Source organism: Cavia porcellus, unplaced genomic scaffold (assembly GCF_034190915.1).
Source record: "Cavia porcellus strain 051 isolate PalLab524CR breed Dunkin Hartley unplaced genomic scaffold, mCavPor4.1 scaffold_13, whole genome shotgun sequence".
NCBI classification, from domain to species: Eukaryota; Metazoa; Chordata; class Mammalia; order Rodentia; family Caviidae; genus Cavia; species Cavia porcellus.
This window is the reverse complement of record NW_026947496.1, coordinates 20,930,310-20,952,536: the sequence shown is the minus strand read 5'-3', so window position 1 is coordinate 20,952,536 and position 22,227 is coordinate 20,930,310. Positions and strand designations below refer to the sequence as shown.

At 41.1% G+C, this 22,227-nt stretch overlaps 1 long non-coding RNA gene across 5 annotated transcripts; it reads right to left on the bottom strand.

Moving 5' to 3' along the window:
• Positions 1-597: 597 nt before the first annotated feature.
• On the bottom strand, positions 598-22,206 carry LOC106027443 (uncharacterized). Of its 5 annotated transcripts, none has more exons than XR_010051157.1 (5): positions 20,718-22,206; positions 20,421-20,526; positions 9,185-13,142; positions 8,527-8,725; positions 7,705-8,292 (listed from the first exon to the last, which is right to left on the bottom strand). It is a non-coding gene; the product is annotated as an uncharacterized LOC106027443 (long non-coding RNA). The 5 variants fall into 5 exon arrangements; XR_010051156.1 differs by having other exon boundaries at positions 7,705-8,725; positions 9,185-9,737; positions 10,322-13,142; XR_010051158.1 differs by lacking the exons at positions 7,705-8,292; positions 8,527-8,725 and adding an exon at positions 598-1,484.
• Positions 22,207-22,227: the final 21 nt, after the last annotated feature.

Here is a 22,227-nt window from a genome sequence, read left to right as displayed (position 1 = left end):
AGCCTTCCAAACTGCTTGTCTCTAAATTACTTATAACATCTGATACAATGTAAATGCCACACAAGTAATTATTCTACAGCATTGTTTAAGGAATAATAACAACAACAAAGGTCTGCTTGCTCAGTTCAGATGCAATTCATTTTTCCTGAATGCTTTGCAAATACAGTTGGATGAATCCACGGATATGAAGCTCACAGATACAGAGGGCTCACTGCTTTCTTTCTGAATGTGTTAAGCACTGCCCTATGTATGCCTTCATTCATGCAAATTGAGTCAATGGATACTTATCCATTCTTTCTATGCAAATGATTTATGCCACATTTAAATTTCCCTTTGGGTAATTGTTTTCTTTCTATCTTACTATCTATCTTACTTGCATCTTCACTGCAAGTTGCATTTATTTTCTCCTGTAAGACATTTGGATTTCTTGTGAAAGTGTTGTGTATGTAAATAATTGAAACCACACCCACATCATTCTTTTGTTACTGCTACACTTCTTTCTGTTTCTTTGTCTTCCTCCTTTATTTTTTTTCAAATCACCACAAGAAGAGTTCTTAGAAATAGAAATGACACCACACTCTTAAAGATACAGTGAGTACTTTATTATTAATTAATGGAGGATAATAGCCATTTAAAAACTGTTCTCCATAGCTAACCGCCAACTTGATCGAACTTCATGACATTTTGTGTTGGGAACACAGAATCAGATGTGCTATAATCCCTATAGTTTAGGGACTATCATAAATTGAGCATGGCAGAAAGTAAAGTGCCAGCACTCAAAGTGAAATGCTTATTTATGTAGGACCCAGAGAAATTATTGAGCTTCTATATGGATTGGCTTGTTTTTATTAAATAAATCAGGCAAGAAAGAAGATACTTTTCTTCCTTGGGAAAAAAAAAAAGTCAAACGTGTCACTAGTACAAAACCATTAAGACTGTCTTACCAATGAGAACTTTTAGAATACCTTTTACCTAAAGAGGTCCAGAGACAGACTTTGGAATTTTAGATGCAGACCCATGCAATCATGGAGCCATTAATATTAACAAAGGGAGGGACCGTAGCCCGCTTCTATTGGTCTCTTCTGGCATCTTCCTCTCTGTGAGAGATATTTGGGCTGGCGCAGAAAGAACCCAGTACGTGGTGCAGCAGAGGCCACCGAGCCTGCCTACAGAAGCCTTCCATTCCCAGGAGGCAGCCCTGCAGGCCAGCGTGCAGCGGTCAAAGGCACGACTAGCTCCATCTGCGTGAGCTCCATCTGCCAGCAGAGCATTGCTCTGGAAGAAGTCCAAGTGACAACCCTCAAGATCAGGCATAATTCCAGATGATCAGTCCAGTCACAGCAGGCCCCTTGCCAGAAGCTGAGAAAGGAGGAGGAAATCGCATTCTGCTTTCCGAGTGAATTGAGCTCAAGAGTTTGGCAGAGAATCAGGACTCAAGCCAAGGGATCTGGGGTCCAGGACAAGGATCCAACATGTGCAGAGCCCTGAAACATTTATCAGAGAAACCAAGGAATTACAGGGCTTTGGCCAAAGTGGTAAGAGAATACTGAACCTTAACGTCAACTGGGAATAATCAGATTCCCAGGTCTCCAGGAAACCAAGCCAGTACCCTCTATTCAAAGTTCTAAGCTCGGAAGCCCTAGTCAGGTCTGGTTCAGGCTTGCTAAGGGATGATTAAGAGCTTCTAGAACTCTAATGTGTGTAAGAGTTACCAGGAGATTGTACCACGATGCAAGTTCTGGTTTGGTAGGTCTGAGCTGAGGGCCAACATTCTGAGTTTCTCGCACAATCCCTGCTGGTGCCAACGTTGCTAGTTTTCTAGAAGAGCAGAATTCAGAGAATCACTACTTGCTGTCATTCATTGAATGCCAGGTCATTGCTCTCCACCCTTTCCCTCTCCTATTCCTCAGCATTGTTATATCTCTCTTCTCTTCTTTATCTCCTCTTCCAATTCCTTTGTCCAGTGATTCTTTTTTTCTGCCATAATCAATACTGAAGAAAGAGCTTATGCTCATAAAATAGCAGGTGCAAGATGACAAAACCAAAATCATTTTCCCTTGCCAGTTGCCATCACCTGTCTTCTTCTGCTATCACAAACACTGGGGGCTGAGTATTGATAAATAATATAAAGTTTATTTAGCTCGTGGTTCTGGAGACTGAATATTCCAAAAATGTTGTGTGGGCATCTAGAAGGCCTCATGCTGCATCATACCATGGCGCAGGGCAAGTGTGCTACACTGGATCCCTCCTCCTCTTCTGAAGCCCCTGATGCCAAATCTAATCCTAATCACCTCCAAAGGCTCCACCTCTAAGTGCCAACAGCATGTAACTTTGGGGGTAGTATTTTTAAGATATGAATTTTAGGGAGACATAAACCATAGCATCAACACATAACAAAATGCTTCTTATTATTTGTTTTTAATTCTTTAAAAAATATTTCACAGTATTGGGGTTGAATGCAGGGCCATTGCACTAAGCTATATCCCTTGACCTTTTTTAAATGTTTATTTTGAGATAGGATCTTGCTGAGTCACTAAATTGTCCAGACTGATCCTGAATTTGTAATCTTCCTGCCTCAGCCTTTCAGAGTGCCAGGCTATGTTTACATTTCATAGATGCAGTTAGTCTAGTTTCAATGTCTGTGTCATAAAGGACATAAGGGACCTGTGATTCCTAACTTTATTAGGAATATCTACTGAAGACAAGTTGGAATGGTGTCTTAGGTGTCCCAGCTAACACAAATAAAAATAAGCATGTACTATATGCTCTATATATTTTCCCTTCCAGTACTCAATGGGTCATTCATCCCTGGCTTACACTATAAACTATGTGAGGCTAATTGCTTAATGTTTCTCACACAGTTTTCCCATCTATAAAATACTATGTCTTAGACCATTTTGTGTTTCTAAAACAGAATACTTGAAACTGGGCAGCTAATTTTAAAGAAGTGCGTTTCTTACAGTTTTGGAGGCTGGAAAGTCCCAGGGCAAGGGATCTACATCAGTGAGAGCTGTGTTACAACATGGTGGAGGGCATCATGTGATAATACAGTGGGTGTGTGACTTCCCAGGTTTCTCTTCTTCTTCTCATAAAGCTGTCACTCCAATGCTGGAGACCCTACTATAATGACCTCATCTATCCCTGAATGCTGCCACAGCTCTGCCTCCAGACGCCATCCAGATAGGAATTTAAGGACTACATTCCAGCACATGAAGGTTGGAAGACACATTCAAACCACAGCATGGTGATGCTCACTCCTCTGGTTTCCCACAGGTGACATGTTGGGCTTATATAAGATGACAAGTGAGATTGATTCATGAAATATCAAATGCTATATGAACACAAACTACTATTATTAGCCAGGTTGTGAAAGGGAGCAGTTGTGTATTTCAGAGTTTTACGCCAACCCACGTCGGCAGGGTAGAACTACCTGAAGCTGTTTGTGCTCTCCAGCTGAAAGGGGCTGACAAAACCGTTTAATCTCTCACCAAGCCTCACTTTACACAAGAATATATGTACTGAGCACCTCCATGTTCTAGGGCTGAGAACAGTGATGGCAAACCTTTTAGAGTCACCAAGTTGCCAAACTGCAACATGAAACCTGCTTATTTATTGCAAAGTGCCCACACTGCAATTAGACTTGAATACTGACGTTTTAATTTAGAAAAAACAACTCACACATTAACATCTTTAGTCTTAAAAGAAAAACACAATAACATGCCGTCACTGGCCTAGAATGATAACTGGGAAACAGATACAATCCTGCGGGCCTGGAGCTTATAGATTATAGGGTAAAGGGTGTGGTTGAAAAACTATGGTGAGTGTTTAACTTAAAATGAAATATATTGCAGTAAAAGACACATTGTCATCAATTCCCCTCAAAATACTCCCACGTGCTTCAAATAAACTTATCCCATTTTTCTTGCTACTTTTGGCAGCAGTTCTGCAAATCCTCTTTTGTGAGAGTCTTTAGTTGCACTCTTATGGCTGTCTCAATATTGAACTGATTCAAAACATTTGCATTTCATGGCCATTTTGGCTTTGGGGGATGAGCCAGAAGGTGCATGGTGACAGATTTGGTAAATAAGACGAACGAGGACACATGACAAGACAATGTTCTTACAAGCTGCCTTTCCACTGAATGGCACTTGGCAGCAGCATTCACCACGTGTTTATCATACAACAATGCTGTAAACTTCCACCGTGGGTATCAACCACACCTCATATATATATGGAATAGAAGAAAGGCAATTTCAGAACAGGCAGACCGATGCCATGCTGTGGTGCCATAGCACCCTGGTGGGGTCCCTACTCAGGCTTGGAAAGGATGTTTCAGGTAAAGGGCACCCCACAGGGCAAAAAAAAGCAATACAGCTACAGTACTTTGGGGTTTTAAAAAATCCCTAGATCAGTTTGAAAACAGACTTCATGATGCTGGCTCAGACAGGTTCCGCAGGAGCTCAGCAAGGCATGTCTCCTAAGCAGCATTAAGCTGATCTCCTCCTGTCCCTCGAGCACCTGGCTCCTGCCCCACTGGACTTTCCCCATCACTGCCTCTGTGAAAATGTAGCACTCGAAAGAGGTGGAAGGAAGCCTTTGCTTTCAAAGCAGCAGCATTATTAACAGAAAAGGAAAAGTCCCCCATGAGTTACGGCAAAATCCTGAAGATTGGTCTATGAATCAGTGTAGCTTACCCTAAAGCAACCTCATTTCCTGAAAGCAACTCCATGGCTTTAGGCTTCCAGAGAAGCATAAACCTAGTATGATATTTACTCTTAGTTAAAATTAAATGGAAATGAAGAAAATCCAAAGAGGAGTTCTTCTGGGAAGATATATCATAAATAAAAAGTTATCAAGCAATGTAGACTCCATATATATTTTTTTTCATTAAAGGAAGTGTGGAGTATATCTCGATTCACAAACTTAATTTTCATTATGATTCTCATCGCAATTGGAGCAGGACAAGAACAGAATCAAATTTTCCCATAAAGTCAACATTGAACGTAACCTCTGAATTTGTTAAAATGATAATACCACTGGGTAATTGAGTTTAATATGATTTTTATACTTTTTTGCTGTGAAATATACATTTGACAAGATCTATGATATAGAAAGTACAATTGAATACATTTTTATAAAGTGAACCTTCACATAACTGCAAGAAAAAAAGAAGCCACAGCCTGGAAGCCCTGCATCCACTCCTTCCCTGTCATGGACCATCCTCCCCTCAGGGATTCGCCACTGTCCTGACTTTCATGATATGTTTTGTTTTGTGTTTTTCATTATAGTTTTACCACCCAAGTGTCTATTGCTAAATACTATTTTTTTTCCTGCTTTTTAAACTTTATATGGGAGCATAAGATTTCCTGATCATCCTGGTGCTTCTTAGTTTTATTCATGGTGCCGGGGCTATTATTGTCCTATTATTTTAATGCTACCTAGTATTCCAAGGTGGTGTTTATGACACTTTACACGTACTCTACTATTGATGGTATCTTGGATTGTTTGCAAATACAGTTATTCTTCTTCCGATGCTCACATGAGCATATTTCTGTTGGGTATATAAACCCAGGTGTGGAAATCTGGGTCTCTAACTTCAGCAAGTAATGCCAAAGAGCCAAGAGCAATGCCCATTCCCTGCAGTGCTGTGTGAGAGTTTCCTGTCTTCTATGATGAGGTTTTAGTTTCATATTTTTTTGAGCTTATCTGGATTTTATGTATTTCTCTATAATAAATATCTATTGATTTACATGAAGCAAAACCCTATTCTGATAACTTTAAAAATTATCTTGCCCATTAGAATATTCTTTTTGGAATTTTAAATGGAAAAAAATCATTCTTAATAAAGCATACAGATCACATTTTCATGCCTACTGTGCTACCTCAGTGAACACATTTCTGTGACCACAACCTCAGCTAAGATAGAACTCTGTAGCACCTTGAAAGCCTTCTAATCATAATCTTATCTTCATCAAAAGAAAACTTCTATCCTGATCTGTGATGTGTATGTTTTTGAACTCCTTGAAAGTAGAACAATCCAGCTAGCATTATTTTGTGTCTAGCTTCTTCTCTATTTTCCAACACTATGAGATTCACTCTATGGATATAGAGTAACTTGTTCTTTTGTTTCTTTTCTTGCGAGGAGAAGGAAATACTGACTTCAGGAAACTGACCTGCTCCTAACTTCTTAGGCTCATGGAATGTATTGACCAACCAAGGTCACACATGGAGTAAAACACTATGTGGCCATTTGTATCTGAGTTGCTTCTACTATGTGGATGCTGTGAGTTGGAGCTGGAGAGGCAGTAAAGAGGTGAGAATATGTATCATATTCCTGTCTTGGTTACTTTTCTATTGTTGTTGGGACAAAATATCTGACACTCAAACTGTAGGAAGGGAAGGTTTATTTCTTACATGTTGGAGGTTTCAGTCCATACTCAGTCAGCTGGATGTGGCGGGTAATGGCAGCCGCCATCCATGGCCAGCTGCAAACAGCAAGGCAAAACCCTCAAGAGAGAGACACACCTTCTTCCTGCAGGTACATCCTATGCTGGCTCCACCCCTAGGCGGGTGTAGCACTCTCACCACCAATCCAAGTGCTAGACAACGAACCAGTCACAAACCCTAGATTTGGTGAAGCCCATAATTGCTTGAGACTCGGAGGCCACTGATATAAACCATGACAATCCCCAACCCTCCTCTGACCTTGGTAATCAAGGGCTCCACTTAGAGCTGTTTCTTGGTAACAATAAGTACTTTCCTTTCTTATTTATTTAAAATGCTGAACAGCATCATATCCCAGACAGCATGCTTTTATGTGAAGATTTCACTGGGAGAATCATAGGAGTGCAAGGATACAACTAGTGTGTGGCTACAGGAACCACACTTGGCCTTCAAGCAGGAATAGTTTCAAAGGTGTGTTATCGCATGAGGGAACAGAACATGTGAGCAAAAATCATGGCCTCAACATGTTGTAGGAAAACAATCCCAAAGCTGTCCTTCAAAAAGAAAGGTGAAATCAACAGCATAAGCTTTTTGTTCTTTCAAATAACCAGTATTCAACACTTCCTCATAAAACAGTTTTCATGTCTAGCTTGTGCTCTCCTTTCAGAGTGTCAACTAAACTTGAACTCTTAAAATGGAGTCTTGATATCAATCTATATTTTTAAAGCAGCCAAACAAGCTCTCAGATTGCAACTCTCAGAAAGGTTGTATGTGAATTCATAGCAAATGCATTTTTTTCTTTCTTTTTATTTTTTTCAAGGCCTTGAGCTGTAATTATTAAAATTTCAATTGTCCCTGGTGATATTAGCCAGATAATCAAATTTGGATCACAGGAATGAAATAACCTGAAGTATGCCTTCATTACTACTCTATAAAAATAACTCACTTAAGATCATTCTCTTTCTCCTTAACCTCCAAATCTGTAACTAGACCATGGCAGTAACCAGAAATTTTATCATGAGCATTCAGAATAATCAAATTGGTTCTCAAAACAAAGGATGCCATACATAAATACAACAGGTTTAAAAAAAAAGTATTTCCACTAACACACACACAAAAGGAGAAAAATATGACTAACATGGTACCCCAAAACAACAAATCAGAATGCTGAATGGAATAGCAAAATTGGGGGGAGAGCTTTTGAGGAGCTTACTGATTAACTATTAGAAAAGAAGAAAGAAGAACATTTTTTAAGACAGCTGATTCAGAACAGTTTTTATTAAGAACTATGTAGGTATCTATTGCAAAAATGATCTATGAGGGCATAAGTCAATTTGAACTGGAATATATTTAATCTTGTAGAAGCATCAACTATGAAAGTTAAGATCTCATCAAACAGAGCAAGGATAAAGCATTTTTGTTACACTTTCTTTTACTAATACGATAAAAATCCCCTTTCCTCCCACTACTCCTGATTCCAAAAGGGGCAGGAGAAGTTCTTGGACTGGTACGATCTGGGTAGGAAGTAATTGTGTCAAGTTCCTGGTTCTTTTCTACCAGTGCCTTTTAATTCTTATCTAGCAGTCATCCCTGCTATTTTATGGAAAGGGGATCCCAGCTGTGTCAAATAGTGCAGTAGCTATATAATCCAGACACAATCCACAGTGGGTTAGGACAGAAATTGACAAATACATTTTAGCTTCGAACTTTACCTATAAAGAATATCAACTAGTTTCCCAAACACCCACAGACCCAAGACTCCAAAATCTGATAAGAAGCCGAGTTTCCATAACAAAGGTCTTGTGGATTGGATTTGTGCATTGCAGGAGTCTCTTCTTTCTCTAAGAGCTGGAGGAGAGAGAGGGAGAGGAAAAGGGAAATGAAGAGGAGTCTCAGGTTCCAGTATAAATTTGCCACTAATTATGTGATCTATGCCAATTTCCCGCAACTCTTTAGCTCTGAGTCTTGTCTGTAAAATGAAAAAAATGAGCTAGATTTTTCAAGGATGCTCCTGGTTCTAACAATGTAGTGTGGTCTAAGTTGTATTTCGTAGGTGATGATTAAGAAACAGGCCTCCCTCACCTCTCTGTGTCCAGTTAGAGTAACCAGCATGGTTTTTTGCTGATGCACTGAGAGATGGTGATTGAATTGAGTGTCTTGCTTATTCCAGGACTCAAGGCCCAGTGTCATCTCTGGTGGGCAGAGCACCATCGAGGTCCATTTTTCTTCCTTTTGCTGGCACTGCAATTCTTATGGTTTTGTATGGAACCTTGTGACAAAGCTAAGAACGTCAGAAAGGCAAGATAAGGGAGTCTGATTTGCTACGAGGTATTTGTGACCCTCCCTGGAAGTCTTCGATCTATGAATAAGTGGACTTCACTTCCTTCAATGATCAGAGTTATCCTATAGATAGTGTCAATATTTAATCCTTGTAACCAGAGCTTGGGAGACAATTTGAAATAGTATATTTCAAAACACCCACAGTGAGATCTGACATCTCAGAGAATTTTTCCGCACCAAGAGTGACAGCAGATGCCACACGGAGGAGCCGCAGACTGGGAGCAAATCCACTCCATCTTACTATGAACCCTCCCTGTTCGCCAGCGAGCATGGTTCCCTACATCTCAGTGCAGCAGCACTGTTCTGCGGTGCCATGACTAGCTATTTCGGGAGCCTAACACAGCAGGACAAATGTGCCCAAGTCCACACAGTATGACAGAAGAATTAAAAATGTATTTACCATCTGTTGGTAGTTTCCTTGCAGGGATCTTTTCTTTTCCTTTCCTGCAGCCACAAATAGGGTCTTCTCACTTCCTTCCAACTTCAGAGAGCTGGTCTCTCTTCACATCTCTGAAAAATGTAGGGCTTGTTTTCTTTTTCCCTTCAAATTTCACAGAGTGCTGAACTCTGGAACTATTTTAGCTTCTAGGATCATTTCCCTTTAAATATAAAGTGGAAGGGACATGTGAAAAACCTTGCAGTCTTCCGCTTTTCATGTGGCCAGGTGACTTTCAAACCCTTCTCTTGGATTCTGGTCCCAGAAGCCTCTGGGAAGTGCAGGGGCGGAACAGAAGGCAGAAGAAAGAATTGGGACAAAGGCTAAGACCACGGAATTCATTCCCTACATCGGCTTGGGAATTCACAGTGGCCATTTACAATCTCCTTAGTCCTTAGCGTGGTGGGATGCTCCAGATGAGAGGCAAAATTTCTGCTAGGAAAGAGTCTCAGCCATGGAAGCCTGAACTTCAAATGAGTCATTTCCACCCATGTAGTAGTTGCATAAAAAGCATGACCTGGAACACAGTTTTGTTAATGGAGAAAAACACTTAGACTGATGTGGAGGCAAGATTATTCCTCAGTAAGAGCCCCCGGGATTTAATTTCCAGGCTGTGTGTGTTATGTACCAAAAAAAATAAAGCCTAAAATATAAAGACTGACGTTAGGCATGATTGCCTTGGCCAAAATACTGTAGTGCGGCACTGATTCTCATGACCTTTCCTTCTTTTTTCCTTCCTTCCTCTTTCTTTCCTTCCTTTCCTCCCTCCTCCTTTTGCTTCCTTTTTTCTTCCCTTCCCTTCTCTTTTTTCCTAAGTTCTTTCCTTCCTTCCACTGAAGTACTGGAGCTTGAGTCTAGCCTTCATAGTGAGCTATATCACCTGATCTCTTTTTTATTTTATTTTATTTGTTTTGTTTGGTAACAAAAGGGTCCTCTAAGTCCTAAACTGACCAACCTGGGATGAAACTTACAATTGACCTCCCTTGACCTCCCACACAGCTGGTATTACAGGTGTTCACCACCCCACCTGGTGCACTGTCCTGTTTCACTCAGATAATGACTTGTTAAAAACTTAAAGGCTACAAAAGTGAATAACTTTACCTTAAATGCATTGCTAGGTGATCTTGATCCTTGAGCAGGTCTTTTAAATATCAAGCCTCAGTTGAGTCTCTGGAGATAATGAACATCATAATCTCTACATTCCTCTATTGTTGTGGGGATTCAATCAAATAGCATCACCAAAGCTCTTACCATGGTGCCTAGCACAACATAAAAGCTTGCTAAATAGTAGCCGTTAAAAATTGTAATGATTAGAACCTAAAGATGTGCTACTTGCTATTCCTGAAACCTGTTACCAGGTTTGTACGTCTCTTGGATTCTGGTTTGAAATTTTGTTTTTTAAAGGATGTTTATGCACTTGAGCCCAAATGTGAAACTCAGCTTATTCTAACTCAGCTTTAATAGTCATACGTCATACAATTAAACCAAACAACAAGTAAATAGGATATGTATCACACTGTGGACAAGTTGATTTGTTTTGGATTAGCTTGTATTGAGACAACCATTGGATTGAGGCTGATAATGCCCTGTGCATAGTAGGTCCTGGGAAATACTACTGATTCATTCATTCATTCATCTAACCGTCAATGCATATTTAGTGAGTGTCTCTCAGGTACACTCACTAAAAGCAAAAATGAATAGCAAAAATCCCTTCCCTCCTGGCCATAAATAACAACAAAACATGTAATTGACATAAAATATTGCACTATATTGTGTTTGTGGTACAACTGAACAGAATGAGGTAGATCAGCAAAGTAGGCAGATCCCACTTTAACTAAGGTCACCCCAGCAAGCCTCACTGGCAGATTGCTTAGATAAAAAAGAAGAAATAGTGGGATGGGAGCAAGGACAGTGCTAGAATGAATAGATGAGATGGAAAGGCTGCGGACATCCTGATGGTGTAGAGCCTTGGACCATGGAAGAACTTGGCCTTGACTCCAGGTGGAAAGCGGGAGTTGTGAGAAGGTCATGAGCAGAATTCTAAAAGCACCCAATGTGTTTGTGTGCAATGGTCTGTGGATGGAGGATGGTTACAGCAGTGGGACAATTTAAAAGGCTACGACAGTTATACTGATGAAGCTTAGCTCTAACCGTGGCAAGAAATGCCCACAGTCTCGGTAAATTTTGAAGATCAAGCCAACTGGATTTGTTGGGAAGACTGGATGTGAGTTATGAACAAAAGAAAAGAGTCAAGGTAAGCTTTTTTGGCCTGAACAATTGGAAGAACTGAGTTGTTTACAGCAATGGGTATCCAAAAGCTATGCTAAACAGCACACGGCACCCCAGTGGAAGACTTACTCTGGCGTCTGGACTTGAGTGTCAGGCTGCCATCTGCCTGCTGGGGAAAAAACCTCCTGAAACAAGTGATTTGACAGCTGTTCTTTGAAAAATGAGAATCAGAAAGACTGAGGTTTCATAAGCACAAATATGGAAACTCTATCCTTGGCCAGATCTGGAGAAATCAAAGGGCTGGATGTGGTACAAACTCCCTTACCCTGATTACATGAGGAGATTTGCTCACATGAAAAGCTAAAAAAATAAAAGCAGCTAGGTTTTTTTTTTTTCTTTTTTTTTGGTTTTATTTCTTCGATGCCAAAGAATTAATTTTTTTTTCAGTCGTTTGTTGATTTCACACGTGGTGCAATACCATTTCGGCAGAGGACAGTTGTTGTGCACCTTGGAGCCCAGCAGAGGGAGCAGAGGAGAGCTACAGGAGAACCCTGTTGAGGCCTGGCCTGGGGCCCAGAGCTCCACACACTTGGGCTCCCCCAGACCTCTCTCAGCAGCCTCTGTGTCTGAGGCCAGAGCCAAACACCATTTCTGGAATGATAGGGAGGTGATTCTAGAAGTCTGCAGATAAGTCACCTATTCCGTTGGGCCTTTTGTTTATTCATATTATCATGGGTGCAAGGCCAAATACACACTCGGAATGGATTACCTATGAGTATTGAAAGAGGAAAGAGATAGGGCTGCACATGGAAACGAACAGTACAGAGAACAATGCCACAGATCCGTAAGCACAGCTCTCATAAGGAGGGCAGATCATTTGCTAGGGCTGTGATAACAAAACATCACACATGGTGCTGTTTAAAACAGGGAAAATGCATTCTCTCCCAGTTCCAAGGGTTCAGAGTCTGAAATCAAGGTGTTCTTGGGATACAGCTCTCTCTCTCTCTCTGAGGACTCAGAGGAAGAAATCTCCTTTGCTTCTTCCTGCTTCTGGCCCTTACTGGTAGTAACTGGCATTCTCGGCTGAGGGCAGCACTGACTCCAATCTCCACCTTCACGTGGCCGTCTGTGTGGTGCCTCCTCTGTGTCTTGGTGCTTTCTCATGAGAACAATAGTCATATTGCATTCAGCGTTCACCCTAATCCACGAAGACTTTATCTTAACTAATTACATTGAAAAATCCTATTCTCAGATGAGGTCACTCTCACAAACACTGGAGTTAGAGCCTCAGGATACCTTTTGGGGAACTCAGTTCCACTCACAACAGAATGGTGTAGGAGAGGAGAGCTGATCGGAGGAAAATTACATCGCTGGAGCAACAAAGGAAAAATCTTGCATGCTGAAACTGTACGCCAAGGTCAGATGGGTTTGGGAGTAACAGGAAGTATTCAGATAAGAGAGACTCTCACTTAGGATACTGTCTCCATCTGTGCTTATGGCCCTGAGTTTTTTCCTGCTAGAAGTTTAAAAAAAATATTGTATAAATAAAAAGAATAAGAAAATAGCACTTCTCTGACTCACACATTGGGCAGAGCCGCAGACTCTTGTGATCATCAAGAAAGACTTCACAGAAGTGTTGATGCTTGAGCTGATCTCAAAGCAGGAGGATGAAATCTCCTTGTGAAGAAGGGGCCTGGGAGAGAAGAAAGATAGAGCTTTCCATCTACAGAGGAAGCATATGCAAAGATACAAGTTTCTATTACTGGACATCTTGGACCTTTTAAGGAAGATGTCAGGTCTTTAGAGGCAGAGCCCACATTGCCTAGATGTTGTATTTAAAAATGAAGGGGCAAAATGTTTCTGGTTTTAATAAATGCACAAATAAGGACACGATAAAACTAGGAGCGTGTATCAGGAGGAGTTAATTATTGGACACATTTGCCAAAGCACAAATATGGAAACCCCACCCTCAGCCAGATCTGGAGAAATCAAAGGGCTGGATGTGGTATAAATTCCTCTGCCCTGATTGCATGCGATCTGCCAACAATTTTCCTCTGATATATTCTTTTCTGCACAAAGGGCCGAACTGGGTTCTTAAAAACCTGATCATGAACTGAGATATGCAATTCTGAATCATCACTACGATCTAGGAAAATTAACTCCTCACTGATCTTTCCAGAAAAGCACCCAAGTTTGTTGCCTCAGCCTACACCAGGGTCTGGCCAGGTTTCTGTCACAAAGCAACTCCCCTTTTTTGGCAGAAGAATGTACAGGATGCCAGCAAAGTTCACACTGGGTCATCTCCGTCTCTTTAAAGGCATGATGATTCATTGCTGGGATGGGGAGGGGTGGGTAGTGAGGGGAGCGGAAGTGTGGAGCAGGGGGGCGGAGTCACACAATTATGAAATTGACTGCAGGAAAAGCTCACCCTGGGAGTGATGGGGTCACACATTCTTACTCTTGGTATTTAAGCTTCAGCTGGGGTGGGGGTGGGGATGGGAACCAGATCCTGTGATTCCACTGCTTCTCAGCATAGACGCATCCAATACCTCCCACATTTATTACAACTACAATGTATTAGCTCCTCTTGATATCTAAAAGAAGAAAAGCCCTTCCTTGAGAGTACAGTTAGCAGAATAAAAAGTTGGCTAGAGTGGCATGAGTGAATAATTCGTCTTTTTCGGCTTGATTCACTGGTGTTCTGGCTGACAGGGTCTTCCATTCTGTACACTCATTTTGTACTTAAACAGAGGTTGTTTGTAATTTACAGTTTAAGTCAGAGTGCTGTTACGCTGCTCTGGCAGGAGGCATCGGTGGCGGTGGCTCTTTTTTGTGTTTGTGCTACAGACCCAAAGCAAAACCAGGATTTTCAGTTTTCAGGCAGAGAGCTTTCCCAGTATCCTTGCAATTCAACTTTGTAGAGGCCGCTGGGAAGCAGTTCTGCAAATATCAAACTGCTTGGCCATCCGCCCCGAAATCCTGACATGGGCAGTTTCCTTGGTAAACTCTAGTTATTTATGTCAGAAAGCAAAGTTTGCCAGTGCATTTTTCTCTAACTCTTCCTCTTCAGGGCAAACTTTGTAAATTCCTCATAAAATGATGTTCTTAAACTCTGACCCCTGCTCAGATCAGCGTCTCCTGTTCCATATTTACTCAAGAAGAGTAAAGTAGCCGTGAGAGCTTATAGCCGTGTATTTTTTCATGAAGTTACAGCTACAAAAAACTGTTTCATTTCTTCGATAAAAATGTGACTTTTTTTCTGTAGCATGTGGTTGCCTCAGTCCCCTTTTGGAAGCATCCAGGGCTTACTTTAAACAACTCCTCACCTTAAGTTCAGATGGTGGTGACTTTCGGCTTTGATTTTAATTTAGAAAATGCACTTCTTTTGAGGAAACAAATGCCAACTTGTTAATGAAACACTTTAAATAGATTTCCAAATGCTGCTGGCCAATACCAAACAAAGCTCAACTCACTCATTCTAAGCTTTAAAATGTGGTGTGTTTTCTTTTCATGCAAAAAGAAGAGCTATTTTATGCAAGAAGAGCTATTTTCTTTAGATGATTAAGGCCATAAGTTATGATATTTTACAGGCCACTGCCTTATATTCAATCTTAGTCAGATGTGCATTGATGAAAATTTATCTAGATCTTGCTTACAAAATAAAGAGTAATAGTTAAAAATCATCTCATTTCCTTTCAATGCATCCCATTGTACTAAATATACTAACTACAGTTCTTTTAAAAGCCCAGGTTTCCTTTTAATGGCCTTGATGCTTTTTTTAGTCATGCACCAAATTAAATAATTTTCATTATCAATGTTCAAGGCCATCTGTCACTTGAAGGTACCAACCTCAAACCATTTAGTTATCAGCAGCAAAGCCAACTGTAAAATGAAAATGCTTGTGCTTTCTAAAATACAGCACAGGTTTTTCCATCAGCCTCCCATGGAGACTGAGTCACAGATAAGCCTGACAAATTTTTATCTTACAGGCCTACACTAGATCTACCAATGAGATTATGTACTCACACACCACTGACCATCAGTGATAGTTAAAAGAGGAGATAAGGCCCATGCTATATGGCACAACCAGAGGGAGGTAGAAAAATGCCACTGCTATCTATTGCACTGTGACAGAGAGCTCTGTGAGGATTATAAAGTCTCCAGTCATGGGCCTTTGTAACTAACTGCTATATGTCTCCAGCCCCATTACTTATAACAGAGCTGCCCACTAGAAATATATAAAGGGCTGGTTTTGTTGAGCATTTGCCCAGTATGCATGAGTCCCTGGATTTGGTTTCTAGTACTGACATAAAAAGAAAACAAAGAAAAAGAAAAATGTACAACCATTCCATGTTTCATATTAAGTTTTCTCATAGCCATATTAAGAAAGTACAAAGACATAAAATGAATTTTAAGAACATATTATATTCATCCAATAAATGTGGAATACTTTCATTTCAACATGCAATATATATTATCTTCGTTATTTTCTCATTGCTGTGACAAATACTCAACACCCACAAGGAACGGTTTATTTTAGCTCACAGTTCATGATCAACTGATGGCCCCTCAGAGGGGCACGGCAAAGGAGAAACCATTCATGGCATCAAAGGCAGGAGGCAGCCAGCTTTCCTTTGTCTTTCCCTTTTTATTCTATGCAGGATAAAAGCCCATTAGTGAGAGCCACCCATATCCAGGGTGGGTTGCTCTTCCCTCTCCAGTAAGTCCATCACCCACACCCAGAACTAGGCTAGATCACTCAGTGAACTAACCCAGGAACCCAACCCATGATCCAGTTGCCTCTCAACAGCCCTACCTGTGAGCCCCTGAGGCTTTGGGAGACATCTAGCTATAAGCCCTTACAGTATTTAATGTTTTAAAATGTGAGGTATATTGCAGTACATCTTAAATTGGAGAAACCATATTTCAAATGTTCAAAGGTCATACTGGTACTTGTTTTTGTTTTATATTCCAGACAGAGTGTTACTTGACCAAGTCTACTCTGGGAGGCTGAAGCAAAAGAAGCACATGTTCAAACCCAGCCTGGGCAAAACAGCAAGACCTTTTCTCAAAAAATTAAAAAAAAAAAGAATGAAAATAAAAAGTGTTGGGGATGTTGGTCAGCCTAAGAGCCCTGAGTATAGAGTACAATCTGCAGTATAGGAAAAATCAAAAAACAGGAAAATCACCACAACAGCAGCAAATCAAGGAGGAGAAGGAGGAGAAGGAAAGGAAGAAAGGGAAAAAAGAAAGGAAAAACAGAAAGGCAGACAGAAAGATGGATGTGTACTGCTAAATCATAAATTGTTAGCAGCTTCTAAATACAATGATTTTCATTGCACTATCAGTGATGTCATTTTCAAGATCAGGAAGCCCATCTTGCTGCTACAGTTTGGTGGAGGGTCAAAAAAGATCATTCAGTCATCTGTCCTGAAAGTCTCCAGGCCTTGCAAACAGCCTAGAGATTTTCACTTGGGTGTGGTGAGCTGACCTCAGAGTCCATTGTGAGCCATTTTTACTTTTGTTTTTAGTTAGTTTGACTTTTATGGTCTCCCCAGGTTTATTTGGAGTGCAATCTAAGGAGTGCGTCTTCTTTAGAAGCACAGTATGATTTGCTCTGACTTTTAAATGACATATATAGGCCTACGCCCTCCTTATAATAGCATAGTTAAACTTCTGTCAGTATTTCCATTAAGAATTCAAACTTTCCGAGATTTATTACACAGCCATAACAAATTGCTCCAGGCAGAACTTGGCAAATGTTTCCTCCCCGTGGGAGGAAACTTTTTAACAACTTAAAAGAGATAAAAATAAATAAATGTTTACCACTTTAATTTACTCATGGTGATTTTTTGATGGGGGAGACAGGTAGGTAAGTACATGTTATATCGTCACATTTTGTTTATTTTGTAATTTGAAATGCTGATATTAGCTTGCAAGACAAAACTTACAGTTATACAATGGCCCTTCTAACTCCCAGATTTTCAGTGACTACCTTATTGGACTCTCCTGTTTGGAACTCTGAATGATAAAAATTCTGAGAGGTTCTAGATCAATCAATTGTGAATCCTTGCATTTCTTCACAGTTAAACAATGAACACTTTTCAAAAGTTTCTATTTATTGTGCTCTGAACTCCTTGTAGGATTTTACACACTTGGGGCCTACTTAATTGTAGATGCACAGTAAGTTGCTGATAGATGAATGGCAAATACATAAGAAACAGCATAAAAATTAAAGCACAGTCTCTGTTTTTAATGGATTATATACTCACTTATTAAATATTCAATATGGTGACAAAAGTTTTAAAGCTAAAACAAAATCGGGCCACTGAATCTTTAACTTCTACAATTTCCTTTATTTACACACACCTCAAAGGGTTATTGGAACAATTAAATGACTCAGTGCTATGAAACCCTGAGCCTGGTTTATAACCTTTAGGAGACTTAGCTGTTACTGTGTGTCTTACATACCTCAAGGGAGTTTCTAAGCATTCAAGATCTGTGAAAAGTGTGAAATGCTAAATAAGTGTAATGGAAAGGTAAATCCTCACCATGGCAAGCATTGAGAACAAATGTCTAAATTGATTATGAAAGCAAGTACTGTTCGGTAAAAAGTGCACGGATTTTAACCAACATGAAATTTGTTTCTCTAATGCAATGCATTAGAGAAATTGCGTGGACTGACTCCATTTTTAGATAAACAGGAAGTACTCTCAGGGTTGCCTTATTCTGCATAGTGTTGTCTTTATTTTTGACTACAGAAAGCTGGCTTAAGACATCTTTCACAAGCATGACTTTGGAGGTCCACTTTCATTCAAGAATTCAAGTCTAAAACTCGAAGTAAGTATGCTATATCTTATTTAACTTACAATCGCTTTAAATACTTGGTGTTATAATCTGGCAGACTGTGTTTGCTTGTTGGTTTTATTTTATTTTACTCTGGAGAAGCTCTGTAACAATCCACGTTCAATCAGAATACATACTACAATTGAAAATCTGCCACGATATGGAGGGCCCTGTACACTGCATCTTATTAAACACTCTTGTGCTCCCTCTGCTGCCATGAAGAAAACATTCACATTCAAGACCCCAGTGCATTCCTCACAGTTTATTTTTTGGTAGGGATGATGCAGATCCGTGTACAAATCAGGGCTCTCCTGAAACGCAGTACTATTTCTCCAAATCATATATAGTTGTCTCTTGGATAGGACAACTGGCTCCGGGATTTCTTTTGAATATCAAAATTCTGGGATACTCAAGTACTTCACCTAAAATGCCAGTAGTATTTGTATATAATCTCTGCATCTCCTCCTATGTACTTTAAATCCTCTCTAGGTGACTTCAAATACCTAATATTATACAAATAGTATGTAAATAATTGCCAAACTGTACCATTGAGTCCCAATGACAAACAAAACTTCTGTATGTGCTCAGTACAAATTTTTCAAATATTTTTGATCTGCAGTTGGATAAGTTCAAAATGCAGACATCCAAGTATAATATGATAATTTTTCACTGGAAAACTTAGAATAAAAAAGGAATAAATAGGAGAATTAAACTCTTAGACCAGCATTCTTTATGCTGTAATGTGTCTAGGATTGTCCAAGAGGCTGGTTCAAAGGGAGACTGTTAGTCCATAAATCTAGCATGGAAAGTTGGATTCTGAAAGTCTAAAAAAACTCCATCTGTTGCTTCTGCTTTGGCTATTTTAGGGACTAAATTTAAAGAAGTTGGGGTGTGATATATTATGATATGATCTAATATATACTTGCTGCCCATGTTAAACCTTCAAAAGTATATAGGCCCAAATCAGCAAAATAAAAAAATTAAAATCACTTCCATGTTGTTTAAACTATCCATAACACAGATTAGGAGTCAACTGTTCCTCAATTTCCTTTCGCTTTAAAGACTGACATGAACAAATATAAGATCAGGCCAATGAGAAGGAGTATTATAATTTGTAACTATATATTTTCATACTGGCTTCTCAAAAGATTTGCTCTTTTTTCTTTGAGTTGTTGTTTGCATGAGAAACCATCCCCTTCCATTCTGGGATTGAACTAGGGCCTCACACATGCTAGACATCCAGGTATTTTATTTTACTTCATTTTCGAGACATGCCAGGTATTTTATTTTACTTCATTTTCGAGACATACTCTGATTAATTTGCCCTGGTTGACCTTAACCTCTATCCTCCTGCCTCAGTCTTCTAATTGGCTGAGATTTCAGACATGTGAAACCATGTCTGGCAAAAACTCTTGTTTTCAAAGAATCAGGGCTTGTGATTTATGATTGTGCATTTAATATTTGGTCATCTGAAAACAAAGCATCTCAGTCCTAAAGGTATGAAACTCTTTTGTAAGTATTATGCTTTTGTTGAACTATGTAAGAAGAAATAGTTAAATAGAGTTTAATGTCAGTTTCTAGTCTTAATGGCTTTGAAAGTAAAATGACACATTTCTTATTAATTGTTTTAATGTTTGGGTACTATATATATTTAGCTTCCTTCAGGGGCCTTCAGTTAAATTAACTGACTAACTCTAGTCTGAATTATGTGTTTTAATATGTCTCAGGTTGTTAAAATAACATAAATTAACTGCTTGTGCCAATGTAATGATTGCAATATTAGCATTTTTTCCTGAAAGTTCTCTAAATGTAAGATGTCTAAAAATAGAGTGGAGGTGGATTGGACAGTTTGCAGATTATGAGTTGGAATAAAAACATCTCCGTTAAGCCAAAAACATGGCAACCAATATTTTCTGTTATAAAAATATTTTAGATGAATTTAGTTTTTTATGAAAGCTGTCTGCAACCGAAATGAAGAGCAGAAGCTCTGTGTTTATTCACAGGCCAGCAGTAATAATACCTGCGGCACAAAGCAGACGTTGCCGTTTTTCCTCCAGAGCCAACAAACTTCAGCCCTTCTTAGAAGCCAGCTTTGCCAAGTGGGGAGGGGTGGGGGAGAGATTACCTGGTTGCGTTCTGAATCATCAGACTTCACCTTGATAAATCTTGTCGACGACATAAACACCCGGCAGAGCCTTTACAGGAAACTGGTGTAAACTGTCCACTAGAGGCTGTAATGAGACCAACAATGTCACTAGCACAACCTCAGGTTGAAACCTAAGGATCACTGATTTTTAAGGGGAAAGAGAAAGAAAAAAAGTTGTAGAAACAAGAGTGAACAATAGTAGTTCTATTTAAGTAGCCATGCCTGTGCGCGTGGCATTTCAAAATGTGAGAAAAGGAATTTCTGGGGCTGTATTACCTTCATCGTGAGTGTGCTTATTCTTATTTTTGAAGTGCGTTGGCTCTACAATCCAGAGTTGTTTAAAAGCTGACATATTTCTCCGGGTGATTCTGTATCCTACTTCAGTTGGTGACTAACTGTTAGGTCATAAGCAAACTCAGCCAAAAGGTCTCTCAAATACAGCTTACAGTCAATAGTGGTGGCTTCCAGGGAGAAACGGAGGGATCAGATTTCTAGACCCAGTTCCACGCACCTAAAGCAGGTCAAATGCTGCCCTGACACCTACTGGCCTTCCCAGAATTATCTGCGGCAAGGACAGCGCCTCGAGGAGCGGCCCCAGGGATGCGCCCTCTCTTCCTCCGGGTGCCACACCTGTTGGCAAGGTGCACCTCTGCAAAGATCTAGCGAGCTCACGGCGGACACGCGGAGGGGACGGAGCGGGGGAGCTGAGCACTGCAATTAGCTATTAAGACCAGACGAAGTTCTTGGGGTGGATTCGCAAGAACTGCTTATTTAATGCTCCGTTTACTTTCTCTATCTCCTACACCGGTTACCTCACTTCCGATTAAATTAATGATCCCGAATTAGCCGCGAGAGGAGCCCGCGGGTCGTCTATCACGGCCACAGCGGAGTAGCTCAATTCCCAAAGCAGGTTTCCGGAAGTGCAGAAATAGAAACGAGGGCGGGTGATCGCCAGCTCTCACAGGTAGGAAAGGTGAGGATGCAAGTGCCACCGCGGGGACTCTTAAAACTTTCCAGAGTTGCAAGCCAAGGGAGCCCCCGCGGCCCCAGGTCTGGGCTCCGGAACGCCGAAACGACACGGGGTGGAGGGTGAGCGTGCAGCCGCTGACCAGACTGAGCTCGCGTAGGCTCCTCTCCGAGCGCCCCGGGCTCAGGGCCAGTTGGGATTAGAATTAGCCGGCTTCCCCGCCCCCATGGGTATTTTACCGGCTCGGAGCTGAAGCCTGATACCCTGTGGGGGAGTCCCTCAGATTGCCTGAGTTGCACCCCGCTGTCAGTCCGTTCGCTCCAACTAGGTGCAGAGAGCTGGAGAGACGCGCAAGCACCGACCGGTCACCGCTCCAATTACCTCATCGCTCCAACTCCCCGCCCCTCTCAAACCTGGAAGGAGCAGCCCCCCTTCTCTCCAGGGTCATCGTCCCCCCACCCCCAGTGGTGCTCCCATCTCTTCGGTCAGTATCCCAGATCCTCTCTGGGGGCGCGGCGCCGGCCTCCCTACCCCGGCCACGCGCACCCAAGGGTTAAGGGCGCGGGCAGCCGTGCGCTCGCCTAGCTCCGTGCGGCTCGCCGGGCCGCCTGCCAGAGGGTGCCCCCCCCCCCACGAAGTCGGATCCTTGAGCTGCGGCGGCGGCAGCCAACTGCTCCATATTTGGCTTCTATTACACATTTACATACTGGAGCGAGCGAGCGAGCGAGCGCGAGAGAGCGCGAGGGAGGGCGGGCGGGCGGGCGGAGGGAGGAGGGCGGGGAGGGGAGCGGGAGGAGGGGGAGGAGAGAGCGGAGTATA